General features: G+C 40.2%; 1 pseudogene across 1 annotated transcript; it reads right to left on the bottom strand.

The window, feature by feature from the left end:
- Positions 1-9,480: 9,480 nt before the first annotated feature.
- LOC308240125 (dnaJ homolog subfamily C member 9-like) lies at positions 9,481-10,639 on the bottom strand (annotated as a pseudogene). Its single transcript has 3 exons — positions 10,610-10,639; positions 9,895-10,479; positions 9,481-9,621 (listed from the first exon to the last, which is right to left on the bottom strand). The product of its transcript is annotated as a dnaJ homolog subfamily C member 9-like (transcript).
- Between the last annotated feature and the right edge of the window lie 5,472 nt (positions 10,640-16,111).

Raw genomic sequence — 16,111 nt, 5'->3', positions numbered from 1 at the left:
CTGGTGCATGGGTTGGGGCCAGCTGGTTTGCCCTGAAGGGTGTCCTGGATCAGGGTGGGGGTTCCCTTGGGGCGTGAGGCGGCCTGGGCGAGGGGCCTGTGGTGGTTTGCAGGCTGGCCACGCCCCCTGGTGACCCAAGCGGAGGCCCTGGTATCTGGGGTTTATTTATCTTCTACAATTGAAACTTTGTAGCCTGGAGCGGAACCAAGCCTTCTGCTTGCTCCATGGCAGCAGCCATTTCTGTTGGGGTTTATGTATCTTCTATAATTGAAACTTTGTAGCCTTAAGCAGAGGCCTGGGCTGGCCAGGGCTGCAGAAGCTTGGCTTCCTCCATCACCGTGGGCCTCCTGCTCTTTCCAGCTCCGTGGCTGCTGCCATTTCTGTTTGGATTTATGTATCTTCTATCATTGAAACTTTGTAGCCTTGAGTGGAGGCCTAGGCCTGCAAGGGCAAGCAGAAAACCTGGCTTCCTCCATTTCCGGGGACACCCAAGCCTCCCTCCTGCTCTCTGTGGCTGTAGCCATCTTGGTTGGGTTTATTTGAATATTCGCTCCTGATTGGCTGGTGGGCGTGGCTTGTGGATGTAGTGGAGGTATGGTAAATTTGCATATTACTCTTTTATTAGGATAGTTGAGACACCAAGTCCATGCCTGAGCAAAATAAGCTGCCCTTAGCAATGTGACAAATTACTTTGAAAAGACTGGCTACTAAGAGGACAGAAACTGGTAGTCCAGAGGAGCTACATGACCTAAGTGTCACTACTACCCACTAGAACTTGGGACCAAAGTCCTTAGTCCTGCATCACCTGGTGTGACACTCCTAGTTTAGCAGAGCTCCACTTGATTTAACCCCCAGTCTTCAGAAAGTTATGGCCATTATCTTTTCTCAGCTTCTACAGCTGACTCAAAAGGTCAGAACTAGAAGGCACTTTTATGAATACCTAGTTCAACCTATTCATTTTTCAGAAGAAATAACTGAAGTCCAGAAAGGCTAATTATCATGCCCATCAAGTTATGAATTAATTAGATTAGAACAAATTCCTCTTCCCTTCTTTACCACAAGCCACTAACTTATGTATCTATACCTGACAATCAAAAGCATTTTCAAAACATATGAATTACTTTTCTTTTACTTCTGTTGAACCATAAGCAGAAAACAGGAAATTAGAAATCACTGACCTTGCTTCTGATATCTAGTTCAATTTTAAACCAACCCCCAATAATTTTCCTAGTTTGTACTCTGTCTTTAGGTAGTCCTCCATTTTTCCCCAGTTTAACTCCTGTATTCAACCAGCTGATTACAAATTCTCACCTTACATTGACTGTTTCAGAATCCCATCACCAAAAGGATCTGTATAACTGATCTTAATTCTTCAATTAGTAACATTTATTTCTAAAGAAGCATCTGCCACGCTGTCCCTTAAATAACTTTATAATTTTGAAATTTGATGGAGAAATGAAAAGATTCTAGTACAAATGGTTTTTACATAAAGCTACTGATTAAGGTCAAAACCCACTGGCAGAACTACCACTTGACTTATGAGGACCACACCAACCTCTGAAGAGATGATCAGTCCTATTCTGGCCAAGTCAGGGCTTTCTTTCTGCAGATTCTAGTGGGGCCAGAAACTTGCTATCGAAGTAATTTGTTCTTCAAAAAAATGTATTTTGGGGAAGCTAGAGAACAGAATTCTGAGAAGAGCTTGCTGGAGGAATAATTGGTTTAAGTTATGGCTAATATAATTGCTGTTTTTAATTCTTCTCCTTAAAAAAGTTAAATAAAATATCATGGTAGAGAGTTTAAAATCCTCAAGAAGAGGAGAAACCAAGATGGCAGTGCAGGTAAATGCATGTACTTGCCTACAATGAGAGAAGTAAAGAAGAAAGTACATCATAACTGGTAGGAGGGGTAGAAGCATGGAACAGGCTGGTCCAACACCCAAGTGTGCCATTTTTCTTTAATCAGAAGGGATATCTCTGCTGCAGAATCCCCCCAACTCCCCACCATGAGGCACAAGGGGTCCCAACCCCACACAGACCCTCAGCTTAGGCTTCCACAACTGGGAAGAGAAGTCCCCATAACTTTGGACTGTAAAAAGCAGCAGGAATTGTGGCTGAGGGACACAGAGGCTGCTGGAGACTCAGGCGGTCCTCTTAAAAGGCCAGTGCACAAACTTACTTGGACTTTATCCCTCTGGGCTCTAGCGCTAGGGCAGCAGCTTGAAAGGAACCAGGGACATTCAGGCAGGAACTGGATTTTCTGGCATTGGAACAAGAACTCAGGGGTGGATTTATCACAGACAAGAGTGCTCACAGGGTTCATTGTTCCTCTGCTGAGACTTCCCCCTTTGCAGAGCTGACTGACAGCCATCTCTGAGTCTCCATCAGCCTGCTCTAGTGATTTCCTGAGACCCCACTCTAACCAATTTGAAGACCCACCCAACCTGTGTGCAGTGGCTTTTCCATATGAATGGCCTGTCCATGCTCAGGCTCCAGACTTTGCTAAAATCTCTCAAACAAGCTGAAGCTGGGTCAGAGGCCCCCAAACCTATCAATAAAAGGCCCAAGATCAAGCACTAGCAAGGCCCTGCCTTGCTCCACAGCTGGGCTTTGCCTGAGCACTTCCAAACCCGATACAAATAGGAGGAATCTGCAGATCTCTCTATAGCTCCTGCTGGGTGGCTCCAGACAGTGGCTGACTATGCACTCCCCCTGGAGACCCAAGAGTCAGTTCACCTGGTGGACAGCTTCAGACCATACCATATTACAACTCTACACATCCACAAGCGACACTCTCAAGGGGCATACTCATTGAGCACCAAAGACCCACTGAAGCCAGTCTTGCTTTATAGGGGTGTCCCCTGCACAGCTGCTCTTCCACTGTAGTCACAGCTGATCCTTACAGCCAATTGGCCTGGAAGTCAATTCCTCCCAGTGACAACAACAGCAATCAAGTCTCAACTATAGCAAGGCTGTGCACACAGCCCACACAGGGGTGTACCTAGAGCCCAGCTAAGGTGACTGGGGAGGCTGAGCCACTGGACCCTACAGGATGCCTACTACACAAAGTCACTCTACCAATTCCAGGAGACATAGCAGCTCTTCCTAATACATAGAAACAAACACAGAGAAGCAGCCAAAATGGGGAGACATAGAAACATGTCACAAATGAAAGAAATGGAAACAAGCAAACTACTGGATACAGAATTCAAAATAATGGTTATAAAGTTACTCAAGGATCTTAAGGAGAGCTTCAAGGGACTTAATCAGAACTTCAAGGACTTAGGGAGACTTTTAGGAACTTAGAGAGGGAACCAAGATGGTAGCATAGGAAAATGCATGTACTTGCCACCTCCCAAAACCACATCAAAATTACAACTAAAATACAAAATAACCATCCTCCAGAACCACCTGAAATCTGGCTGAATGGAAGTCCTACAACCAGTGAAGTAAATAATAAAGCACATTGAGAGTGGTAGGAGGGGTGGAAGCATGGAATGGGCTGGAATGGCACCCACGTGTGCCATTTTCTTAATCAGGAGGGACATCATCTCTACAGAGGCCACTGGTGAGGAGCAAGGGATCCCAGCTCACACCAGACCCCAAGCCCAGGCTCCCAGAGCTAGGAAGTGTAAATACACAACTATGGGCTGTAAATATGTAACTATGGGCTGTAAAAACCAGCAGGGATTGGAGTCCAGTGATACAGAGGCTGCTAGAGATCCAGCTGTTCCTCTAAAGGTCCAGAACATGAACTCAGCTTACAAGGTCCTGCTTCCTCTGAGCTCAAGCACTAGGGCGAGGCTCTGGGGAACCCAGACATATATGAGGAAGAACTGGATTGTATGGCATCAGGGCAGTAACTTGGGCATGACTTTTTCACAGATAGAGGTGCTAGCAAGGGTCATTGTTCTTATGCCTCAGGACTGACTGGCAGCCATTTCTGTTTGCTCCACCCTGGTTATTCCCTGAGACCCCGCCCCATCCAATTTGCAGGGGCTTTTGCATATGAATAGTGTGAGCAGGCTCAGGCTTCAGACTTTGCTAAAATCTTTCAAACAAACTGCACCTGGGTCAGGGAGCCCCAAACTTATCAATGAAAGGCCACTTTACTACACAAAGCCACTCTACCAACTCAAGGAAACAGCAGCTCTACCCAATACATAGAAACAAACACAGGGAAGCAGCCAAAATGTGGAGACAAAGACACATGTCACAATTGAAAGAAATGGAAGAAAGCAAACTACTGGATATAAAGTTCAAAACCACTGTTATAAGGTTACTCAAGAATCTTCATGTGACCTACAAGGGACTTAGTGAGACTTTCAAGGATCTTAGTGAGAATGCCAAAGACCTGGAGAAGGACCTGTCAGAAATCAAGCATACACTGACTGAAATAAAGAATAATTTACAAAGATCCAGCAGTAGAGGAGAGGATTCTGAGAATCAAATCAATGATTTGAAATATGAGGAAGCAAAAAACACCAAATCAGAAGAACAAAAAGAAAAAAAGAATAAAAAAATATGAAGATAGTGTAAGGAGCTTCTGAGACAACTTCAAGCATATCAACATTTGCATTATGGGGGTGCCAGAAGGAGAAGAGAGAGAGCAAGATATTGAAAACCTGTCTGAATAAATAATGACATAATACTTCCTCTCTCTGGTGAAAGAAATAGACTTACAAGTCCAGGAAGCACAGAAAGTCCCAAACAAGAGGAACCCAAAGAGAACCACACCTCTATACATCATAATGAAAATGCCAAGGGCTAATGACAAAGAGAGAATCTTAAAAATATCAAGAGAAAAGCAGTTAGTTATCTACAAGGGATCACCCATAAGACCGTTAGCTGATATCTCAACAGAAACTATGCAGGCCAAAAGGGAGTGGCAAGAAATATTCAAAGTGATGAAAACCAAGGACCTACAACCAAGATTACTCTACCCAGCAAAGCTATCATTTAGAATTGAAGGTCAGATAAAGAGCTTCACAGATTAGAAAAAGCTAAAGGAGTTCATCACCACCAAACCAATATTATATGAAATATTGAAAGGTATTCTTTAAGAAGAGGAAGAAGAAGAAAAAAAGATAAAAAATATGAACAATTGCCCTGACCGGTTTGGCTTGGTGGATAGAGCATCGGCCTGCAGGCTGAAAGGTCTCGGGTTCGATTCTGGTCAAGGGCATGTACCTTGGTTGTGGGCACATCCCCAGTAGGAGGTATGCAGGCGGCAGCTGATCAATGTTTCTCTCTCATCAATTTTTCTAACTCTCTATTCCTTTCCCTTCCTCTCTGTAAAAAATCAATAAATATATTTAAAAATATGAATAATTAAAAGGCAATAAATACATATCTATCAACAATTGAATTTAAAAATCAAAATGAATAAGAAACCTAATGAACAATAAATTGGTGAATAAAATAGAATCAGAGGTATGGAAATGGAACAGACTGATCATTGTTAGAGGGAAGGGGGTGGGGGACAGGAAGAAATTAAACAACGATCTTATATGCATATGTGCATTACCTATGGACACAGACTTTAGGGTGGTGAAGGCCTGCAGTGGGGCAGGAACTGGTTGGAGGGGGGCAATTGGGAGAAAAAAAAGAGGGACATCTGTAATACTCTCAACAATAAAGTTTTTTAAAAAAGAATCTTAATGAAAATTTCAAAGACATGAAAAAGGACCAGTCAGAGATTAAGCATACACTAACTGAAATAAATAATACTTTATAAAGATTCATCAGTAGAAGAGAGGATTCTGAGAATCAAATCAATGACTTGGAATATTCGGAAGCAAAAAAAAGAAGAAAGAATCTAAAAATATGAAGATAGTGTAAGGAGCCTCTGGGACAACTTAAAGCACATCAACATTCACGTTATGTGGGTGCCAGAAGGAGAAGAAAGAGAGCAAGATATTGGAAACCTATTTCTTGGTAAAAGAAATAGACTTACAAGTCCAGGAAGTGCAGAGAGTCCCAAACAAGAGGAACCCAAAGAGGCCCACACCAAGACATATCATAATTAAAATGCCAAGGGTTAAAGACAAAGAGAAATTCTTAAAAGCAGCAAGAGAAAAGCAGGTAGTTACCTACAAGGGAGCACCCATATAACCATCAGCTGATTGGAGGGAGGCAAATGGGATGGAGACATCTGTGATATTCTCAACAATAAAGATTTTTAAAAAAATATCATGGTAAACAGAGCTGAATGCTTGCAGTTCAGAGAAAAAAGGCAAAAAGAGAGACCCACTTAAGTCTGTAAGCCTCAGTGAAAAGCCAAATGAGTGTTAATGAATAATATTTAAAGGTAAAATTATGACTTATGCAAATATAAAATTAACACATACCACAGAATTTTTAACTCAATTAATGAGGGAAGCAGTAAGATGTTACACCCAGTTCAAAGGAGAATTCAATGGATACAGATTCCCATAGTCAATTAGGAATGTTGGAATGAATTTTCAAAAAGATGTAAAACTGGTCAATATTTACCAGACAATAACCAATTGTATTACACCAGACAAAATTTATTTGAATTTTTATGGATAAGAATCTTTTGCATTACTCTTGGTTTTCTATAATTTATAGAATTGTTAAATAGCTCAAAGTCAATGAAAGGCGCATAACACAGAAGAGTGCACAAGTCAGGACACCCAATAGTCTTTTTTGTCCATTCAAAGTTTTTCACAAATTTCCTTGACACTAGAAAGAACTGTTGCAATCAGACTGCTTTAAGGTCAGCAGGCTCCATACCCTTGGAGCCCTGGTCATGAGGTAGCCAGGGAGATGGCCTAAAGAAGGTGTTGGAAATATAACTTGACACTTAAAAAAGAATTCGCAATGCCTAAGATGGATTAAAGAAACCAAGGTGGCTTGTGTGCCAAATATCTATATATATAAAAGGCTAAGTGACCTTCTGACCATCTGGCCGGTAGCTATGACATGCAATGACTACCAAGGGGCAGATGCTCTGACTGGTAGCTATGATGTGCACTGACCACCATGGGGCAGATGCTCAATACAGGAGCTGTCAAGTTGCAGTGACTTGGCAGTGGCGGTTCTCGGGTGATGCACCCCGAACCAGAGAGGTGGGAGACCTATTCTGGGGTGCATCACCCGAGAACCACCCTCTCACAATCCAGGATCCCTCAGGGGATGTCAGAGAACTGGTTTCAGCCTGATCCCCGCAAGCCATGCCGAGGGACCCCACCTGACGGAAGGAACCTGCTCACTCCACAGACACCTTTCAAGCCACAGTGCCACCCCAAGTGTGGCCAGCTGATGAGGGACCACAGGAGGTTGGCTCCAGGGTGTGTCTGGCCATCTCGCCCAGTCCCACCCTGCTGGTCACCTTCTAATTAATTTCCTTTCAATGTGCACGAATCCATGCACCAGGGCACTAGTACTTTAATAAAATAAAATAAATTGTCAATACTCACATCAAAAAAGAAAGAGTAAAGAGGAGAGAATGAAGGATGGAAGGAAGGAAGGAAGGTAGGAGCCAAGGAAATTTTTCTAAGGCCTCAGGATCTAGGAAATCTGACAAATGGAGAGATCTCCCTCTGAGACTGAAAGGAGCTGGTGATGGCCTGAGAGGGTATGTGTAAAGAAAAACACAGGTCTCCCTTTGCTACTCTATCTTGCAAAGCCCAACTCAGGACATCTGGTTGAAATACAACACCTTGATTCTTGCCTGGCTACAAAGTACAAGTAAATATAATCCCATGAGTAGGTCCACTGGGAAACTTCAGGAACATGGGGAGAATTGTGAAGAATTCTGCCAATTTTTCTAGCACTTAACATATTATGTAACTGATTTTCTATTCAGTGCCTGTACACCTTTGGTTTTTATGTGTGTCTGAAAAGTAGTAGAGATCCAGAAATAAAAAGCAAGCCAGTGTCTTTTTTTTGGGGGGGGGGGGGAAATAATGTTTTTGTTATTGTATCAAAGTGTTCTAATGCTATCATATGAAGACAGATGTTTCGAACAACCTGCATTAAATTATATTTTAATACAATTAAACAGTATATTTTAACTTGTTCATAATCACAAACTGAAAAATTGTCCTGTGTTTACCTCAGATAAATTAATATATAAGCTCAGTAACAGGCTTGTTTTATGCATATGGTATTGAATATATTAATCTACAAATCAAATATTTTTAAGTTGAACAGTCGCTAAACTTTAATATATTCTAATGAATACACACCAATTCAACTAAATATAAGTAAAAATCTCTCTACTATTCTCACAAATCTATACCATGAGTGCATGAAAACAAACCACTGAATCAAGATGGCTTGCCTTTCAAAGTTAGAGTTAAGAGTCAGAAGGGGCCTCTAAGAAGTCATTTACCCAAACTCCCTCACCTTTTAATAGATAAGAAAATAAATTCAGACAAGCTCTGTGACCTGCCTAAGGGCATTCAGCAGTTATAGGCATGACTACAATACCTGTTTATGCTACTTAAACTGAGCTATCTACTATAATGCTGATTAGGACTACTTTTCTCCTCTCTTCTCTATCATAAACACCATTCATATTTTTTTCTAGATCATATTTTAAATGATTACTGGGATATTTTACTAAAAAAATCCCAGTGATCATTTAAAACTTAGTCATTTTTTTAAATCATGTATTCTATATTATAAAAGCCTAATATGCAAATCGACTGAACAGTGGAACAACCAGTGGAACAACCAGTCGCTATGATGTGCACTGACCACCAGGGGGCAGACGCTCAATGCAGGAGCTGCCCCCAGTTCTAGCTGGGGCCGGCGATCAGGTGGTGCCAGGTCGGCCAAGGCAAGTGCCAGCGGTGGCCCCAAGATCGCCCCACCAGCCACCCCACAGATGGGCCCTGATCGCCAGCCAGGCCTAGGGACCCTACCCGTGCATGAATTTCGTGTACTGGGCCTCTAGTAAGTCTTATAAAGATGCTTCAAGTAATGTGAACACCTGTTTCTCCTATGCTTTAAGCAAAGAGTACAAAACCTGGCTGAGTAAAACAAAAAGAAGAGAGGGTCTATTCAAGAATATTAAGATTGAAAGCAAACTGTCAAGTATTTGGAAGACAGATGTCCAGCGAGTGTTCTGAAGGCATTCTAGCTAGGTAGAGTTCCTGTTCTAATAATCATGCATATCATTCTGAATATTCTGCAGCTTAATTCTGTGTAGCAAAATGAAAATTGGTAAAGGAAGTATGGACAGACCAACATTCTAGATAGAGTTCCTTGTACAGAAGATCCACATAATCAAGTGCTGTCAGAAGTATACCAACTTTTACCTCTTTCCTCAATGACCACCACCAAATTCATAAAATGTCAAGGGATTTCTAGGATATACAAAGATCAGGTTGAGAGATTCTGGTTTACATAGTCAATCTGAATAATTTAGGTGGGAAAGGCAACTGTTCTCAAGGGTTGAATTTACTGTTTTCTTCAAATTTTGACTGTACCTTTCGTACAGTGACACAAATTAACACCTAAGTATTTTTGAAGAGAAAATTCCATTAGTTCTTGTTTTCTTTGAGAGCTGTTTCTTTTTTTCCCCTCCTTGTTTGGAAGGTTTGCCATACTTTGCTTTCATTTGAGCCAGAAAATTGTCCATTTCCTTTTGCTGATCCTTTTTAAAAAATATTTTTATTGATTTTAGAGAGAGAAGAAGGAGGGGGAGGAGGGGAGAGGAGAGGAGAGGAGAGGAGAGGAGAGGAGAGGAGAGGGGGGAGAGAGAGAGAGAGAGAGAGAGAGAGAGAGAGAGAGAGAGAGAGAGAGAGAGAGAATGGATTAGTTGCCTCCCATACTCACCAAACCACAAATTGGGCATGTGCCCTGTCTGGAATCAAACCTGAACACAATGCTCAACCCACTGAGAAACACCGTCCAGAGCTTGCTGATCCTTTTGTTTGCACTGAATGACTGCCTTCAAGTTACCTACTCCTTTATCAAGTCCCAACTCCTTCCTGCTCATTTCTGCTTCTTTAGCCTCTTCCTGAGCCCTCCTTGTCCTTACATTCATCTTTTGCTTTGATTCTTTGACCTGGGCATTATAGGTCAAAGTATCAATGGCTTACTGAATAATGATTCTTATCCTCGGTTCCTCTGTATATGCACTCACAGCACACACTCCAGGAAAGGATCCATGTCCCCTTGAAGTCCAGATAGGCCTGTTTAACATCAGGCAGTTCTTCCTCAGAACCTTTGTATGTCTTTGCTTGAATGTCTTCTAGAGATATCTTTTTAAAGAGTGACTACCAATATCTCTCCCAGTCTCAATCTTGGTTGAGCACATCAGAATCCTAGTCCACTGTTCACTGCTCATCATATCCTGCTCTCTGCTCTTTGTCACTCAGAACGGAATAGAGTTTCCCCGAGGACCTGAATGAGGTGGGGGGCATCCTCCACATACTCTGTCTGGATGCTCTTGCAGGGACACCTTGCGGTAGCCGCATGTAACCTTGCCATCACGGGACTCTCCCTGAAAGCCCAACACTCAGTAAAGGTAGGTGTTGTGGAACACTTCCTTGCACAGCTCCATCAGCCCCTTGGCGAGCAGAGGTGTAAAGCAGGTGGCAGCCTCTACAGAAAACAACAGGTCCCAGCGATACTGGATAGAACTCCCGCTGGTGTCTTTCCATTGGCGGTTTTCTCCATTCTTAGGCAGTACTCATCAGTTTGCCTTTTTTCTCCTCCCTTCATAATCAACTTGGATATACCTGGCATCCTGATATCTCTTATCTAGTACAAAAGAGCAACATGCAGCGTGGCTCTGTGGTTGAGCATTGACCTATGAACCAGGAGGTCACGGTTTTTTTTTTTTTTCAGTCAGGGCACACGCCTGGGTTGCGGGTTTGATCCCCAGCAGATCAATGATCCTCTATCATCATTGATGTTTCTATCTCCCTCTTCCTTCCTCTCTGAAATGAATAAAAAAATATATTTTTAAAAAAGAGAAACATGCGGTTTTTGTAGTTGTCCCTTTCCCCTCCCCACTCTCCAGAAACCCATATGATTAAGCAGCTGGAAAAGGTATGAAACAGACAATATATACTCAAAAAATAGAGGGGGGGGGAGCACTGGACTAGGGTTAAGGAGCCACCCAGATTTAAACCCAGATCTAAGATTCCTTCTGGTTCTTGGATGATTTGATTTAGCACATTCAATCAGACTGGTACTAAAGAACAATAGTCATTTTATACTTATTAAAGTAGCAAATATTATCAAACACAATGCTGGTTTGGCTTGGAGGAAAAGGATAGAGAAACTATCCTCACATTGTTCCTGCAGCAAGATAAATTAGGACAATTCTTTTGAAGGGAAATTTGGCAATATATATCATAAGTCATAAAACATATTCATGCCTTTTCACATAGTAATTCCACTCCTGGAAATTTATCATTAAGGTAATTATTCAAAGGAAGGGAAAAACTATATATACAAATACATTGTACATGCCATTATGCATAATCTCAAAAAATGTTATTAGCCAAAAGTAGCTAGGGTAGTTAAGTGAATTAAGACACATAGATTGAATAGAATATTATGTAGACAATAAAAATCATAATTCTGAGAACTGCAATAAACTTAGAAAACCCTAAACACAATAAAATTAAGAGGTTAAAGGGCAAAAACAGAACACACAATTGTATAGACATTTTCATTGTAACTCTGTAAAAACATATTACCAGAAAGAATTGTGTTGGGATTACAGATAATAATGATTTTGTTTTTTCCTTTTATTAAGTACACTTTCTAAAATAAGTTAAAAATAAATTTAAAGTGATAAGTAAATAAAACAAGTGCTGGTCCAACACTAAGGAGCCTAATATGAGAGTATCTTCTCTCCCTGGGCTACCCTTTTAAATCTACTAGCTCCTGCCATCTGCTTCTAATGCTGAAGGAGGAAAAAAGAGAAAAAAAGGGGTATTTCTAAAGGAGAGGTACCCAAGAAAACCTGCCTGTGAAAATCAGAAGACATGTTGCTGCTGAATGCCTCTACTTACTATGCTAAAGAAGTTGAGCATTCCAATGGACTAGGTTCCCTTCCTTGCCTTTATATAAATTTACCTAACAACAGAAAACATTTATTTTCAGCAACTGTGAAAATAAGTATTTCTTTTCCAGAAGATATATTATTTATTTATTTAATGTTTATTTTAATAGATTTTAGAACAATAATAAACAAGATTTAAAAATTATAACATTTATAATTCCATCGCATGAACAGGTTTTCCTTTCTGAATGTTAACATCAATGAACATAAATAATGTTTAAATATTGCAATTATGGTATAATGCCATTTTGAATTCCATGTTTTTATAAGCACATTTTTATTCCCATAGTCTTAATAGTTATCATTTTAATGACTGCATAATAGTCCCTATTGTTGATGGATCATCATCTATTAAACCATGTTCCTAGTGTTTGTCATCCTAGGCCGTTTCCAATTTTTTGCTAGCCTCCATTTCATTTTTATTAAAAAGAAAGAAGCTCTTTTGAGGAACATTGTCTAGAATATTAAGGTAAAAGACTTCCAACTCTTATCTGAAATCCTATACTTGGCTTTTCAATATTCTAGACCAGGGATTGCCCATTAAGATGACTCTCTGAGAGAGGGCAGCCAGCATGCAGATTTTGGAGCATGCTGGCAGCTGGAATGAAACTGCTGCTGGGTTTTGCTCTGTTCTATTTCTAGCTACACAGGGGGAAGTCCCTCCTATGGAATAGATCAGAAGGAAATTATTAAACTTGTTTTCCTGAGTTCGATGGTGGTTGGGAAGACCTAGGTTCATGTCCCAGCTTTGCTCTTACTAGCTGTATAATTGGCACACCTGTCTTAAACTGATCCTCAACTCCCCATCTGTAAATGAGGAACTGGACTAGTTATCCATTAGTCTGTTCTACAATCTTGTTTACTTCCTGCCTTAATCAATCCAAACATTATTCACTTCCGAAAGTCCCTGATCCACTTCAATATCCCTCACTCTCAGGAAATAATCTTGACTTCACCTTCTACTTTAATTGACAGACCCTCTAGTTATCTTCCAGCATGATTTACTTCAACTTCCTCCCTTACCCAGTCTCTTCTCTTTCTCTCCTATGTCAGAGAAAAAAAATGTCTTACTCCCAGCTTTTAATCCCAACCCCTCCTACTTCTGTAAAGACTGTGCTCCATGAATTATATCCTGTCAACATGTTCAATTTCTCCCTCTCTTCTTCCTTCCTCTGTCTATAAACATACTCGATATTTCTCATTCTAAAAACCTTCCCTGGATCCAGTAACCACTTTGAGATTCTGTTCTTCCCCTTCTTTTTGTCACCAAGCTAAAAGCTGGTCATCTGTACACATGTCTGTATTTTCACAAGGTCAACAATAACAGTCTAATGCCACTTATCCCCTTAAATTATTCTCCTCTGCTAATTACTTCTTCTGTTGGCTTTGCTGGGGCCTCTTCTCCTACTTCTAATAGTAGGTTATTCTGAAACATACTGTTAAGTGAGGAAGTAGGATATAAGATAACATGTGTTATACTTAAAAGATGTATATGAAAAGGCTAGAAGGAAAAAATATTTCCAAATGAAAAAATGGTTGATTTAGGTAGTAAGATTTTTAATACATTTTAATAGAATATATTGGGGTGACATCTATATATATAAAAGGCTAAGTGACCAACTGTACATCCAGCCATCCATCCAACCAACCATCTGGTTGGTACATATGATGCGCACTGGTAATTTAAAAATAAATGTTGACTCGTGCATGCACAATACATATAAAGCTCTCGCTGGCGCCCATTGCACACGTGTGTTTCAATCTGTCATTGTCAATTGTGAATTTGGTTGTTTTTGTTGCATTTGGTGGGAAAGTTCTCATTCTCGGAGGGGATTTTCGACAATGTCGCAGTGTTGTGCTGCATGCTATGTGATCGGCCATAGCACAAATGAGTTTAAAGTACTGTAGTGTTTGGGGATGTTTCAAACAGTTGTCTCTTAAAACAAATATGAGATCAGAGGATTCTGCTTATAGCAAATGGTTAGTAAAACTTGGAGATGGCAAGCTTGATAGCCATTTTCATTTAGGAATGGATATTATTGAAATGCCCCATAAAATGATTTGTAATGGATTTATTATTGAAGCTACCTTTGGAAACAGTATATCTATAGATAATATTAAAAACATATCTAAATGTGCGATTCTTTGTCCTAAAAATGAGCACATTCATAGATTAAATGAAGAAATTTTGGATATACTTGATGGAGATTTTCACACCTATTTGAGTGATGATTCCATCGATTCAACGGATGATGCCAAAAAAAATTTTTTCCCATCGAATTTCTTAATAGTATTACTCCTTCGGGAATGCCGTGTCATAAATTAAAATTGAAAGTAGGCAAAGTAGGGGCAATCATCATGCTCCTGAGAAATCATAATAGTAAATAAGGTCTTTGTAATGGTACTAGATTTATTATCAAAAGATTGTGACCTAACATAATGGAAGCTGAAGTATTAACAGGATCTGTGGAAGGAGAGGTTGTTCTGATTCCAAGAATTGATTTGTCCCCATCTGACACTGGCCTCCCATTTAAATTGATTCAACGACAGTCCCGTGATGCCAGCATTTGCGATGAGTATTAATAAATCACAAGGACAAACTCTAGACAGAGTATGAATATTCCTACCTGAACCCATTTTCGGACTTGGTCAGTTATATGTTGCTTTCTCTCAAGTTCGAAGAGCATGTGACATTAAAGTTAAAGTTGTAAATACTTCATCACCAGGGAAATTAGTCAAGCACTCTGAAAGTGTTTTTGCTCTTAATATGCTGTACAGAGAGATATTAGAATAAGTTTAATCAATTTATCAGTCATTGTTTTTATCAATGTTTTTTTAAATATATTTTATTGATTTTTTACAGAGAGGAAGGGAGAGGGATAGAGAGTTAGAAACATTGATGAGAGAGAAACATCGATCAGTTGCCTCCTGCACACTCGCTACTGGGTATGTGCCCACAACCAAGGTACATACCCTTGACCAGAATCGAACCTGGGACCCTTGAGTCCACAGGCCGACGCTCTATCCACTGAGCCAAACTGGTTAGGGCTATCAATGTTTTTATATCATGTTTTTGTTGTTTTATATCATGTCTTTGTTGTTATATCATGTTGTTATTGTTTATTTATTAATAAATTTATATATTATTTTCATATACATCTAATAATTATCTTTCATCTTTCTATTATAGAGAAAGGGCAAATAGCGATATTAAGATATTTCTTCTAATTAATTTCCTTTCAATGTGCATGAATCCATGCACCAGGCCACTAGGAATTAATAATAATGCATACTTGAAACTTGCTAAGAGAATAAATATTAAGTGTTCTCACCATCAGAAAATGTAACTGTGAGGTGATGCATATGTTTATTAGCTTGATTGTGGTAATCATTTAACAATGTACACATATATTGAATCATCCTGTTGTTCACCTTAAATATATACTTTTATTTTTCAAAAACAATTTGTTAATAAATTAAATTTCATGTTGTGTTCTTACCATAATCAAATTTATAAAAAAAGAAATGCAAGTTCTAAAGGGTAAAAAAAACCTAATAAGAATAACTAATAATCATACTAAGTAAACAATGGCATTGTTTAAAAACATTAGAAATAGTAATCACAATTGGGTTTTGCTATTTTACCCAACCTGACATTCTCTACCTTGTGATTGGAGTGCTTCAACCATCTATATATATATAAAAGGCTAATATGCTAAGTGTCAAACCATGCTATCAGTTGCTATGATGCGCACTGACCACTAGGGGGCAGACACTCAATGCAGGAGTTGCCGTGACATGCATTGGCCATTTACAGAGAAATGGCACTGTGGACCTGGCACCCACCAAGCAACACTTGGCGTCCCCCAAGTGGGACACAGGCTCCGCCACCACCCTGGAGTGACACCCCACCAAATCACAGCTGATGCTGCCCACAGCCCAGCCCAGCCCAGAAACAGTGGCTGTGGGCGCCGGGTAATGACATCATGTAGCAATGCCTGGCTTCCTCTCCCTAGATACTGACCTCCTTGGAGTTTCTTCAGCCTAGGAACACGAC

Source organism: Plecotus auritus, assembly GCF_963455305.1.
Source record: "Plecotus auritus genome assembly, chromosome: X".
NCBI classification, from domain to species: Eukaryota; Metazoa; Chordata; class Mammalia; order Chiroptera; family Vespertilionidae; genus Plecotus; species Plecotus auritus.
Note: the sequence above shows the minus strand (reverse complement) of the source record. Positions and strands in the feature narration are given on the sequence as shown.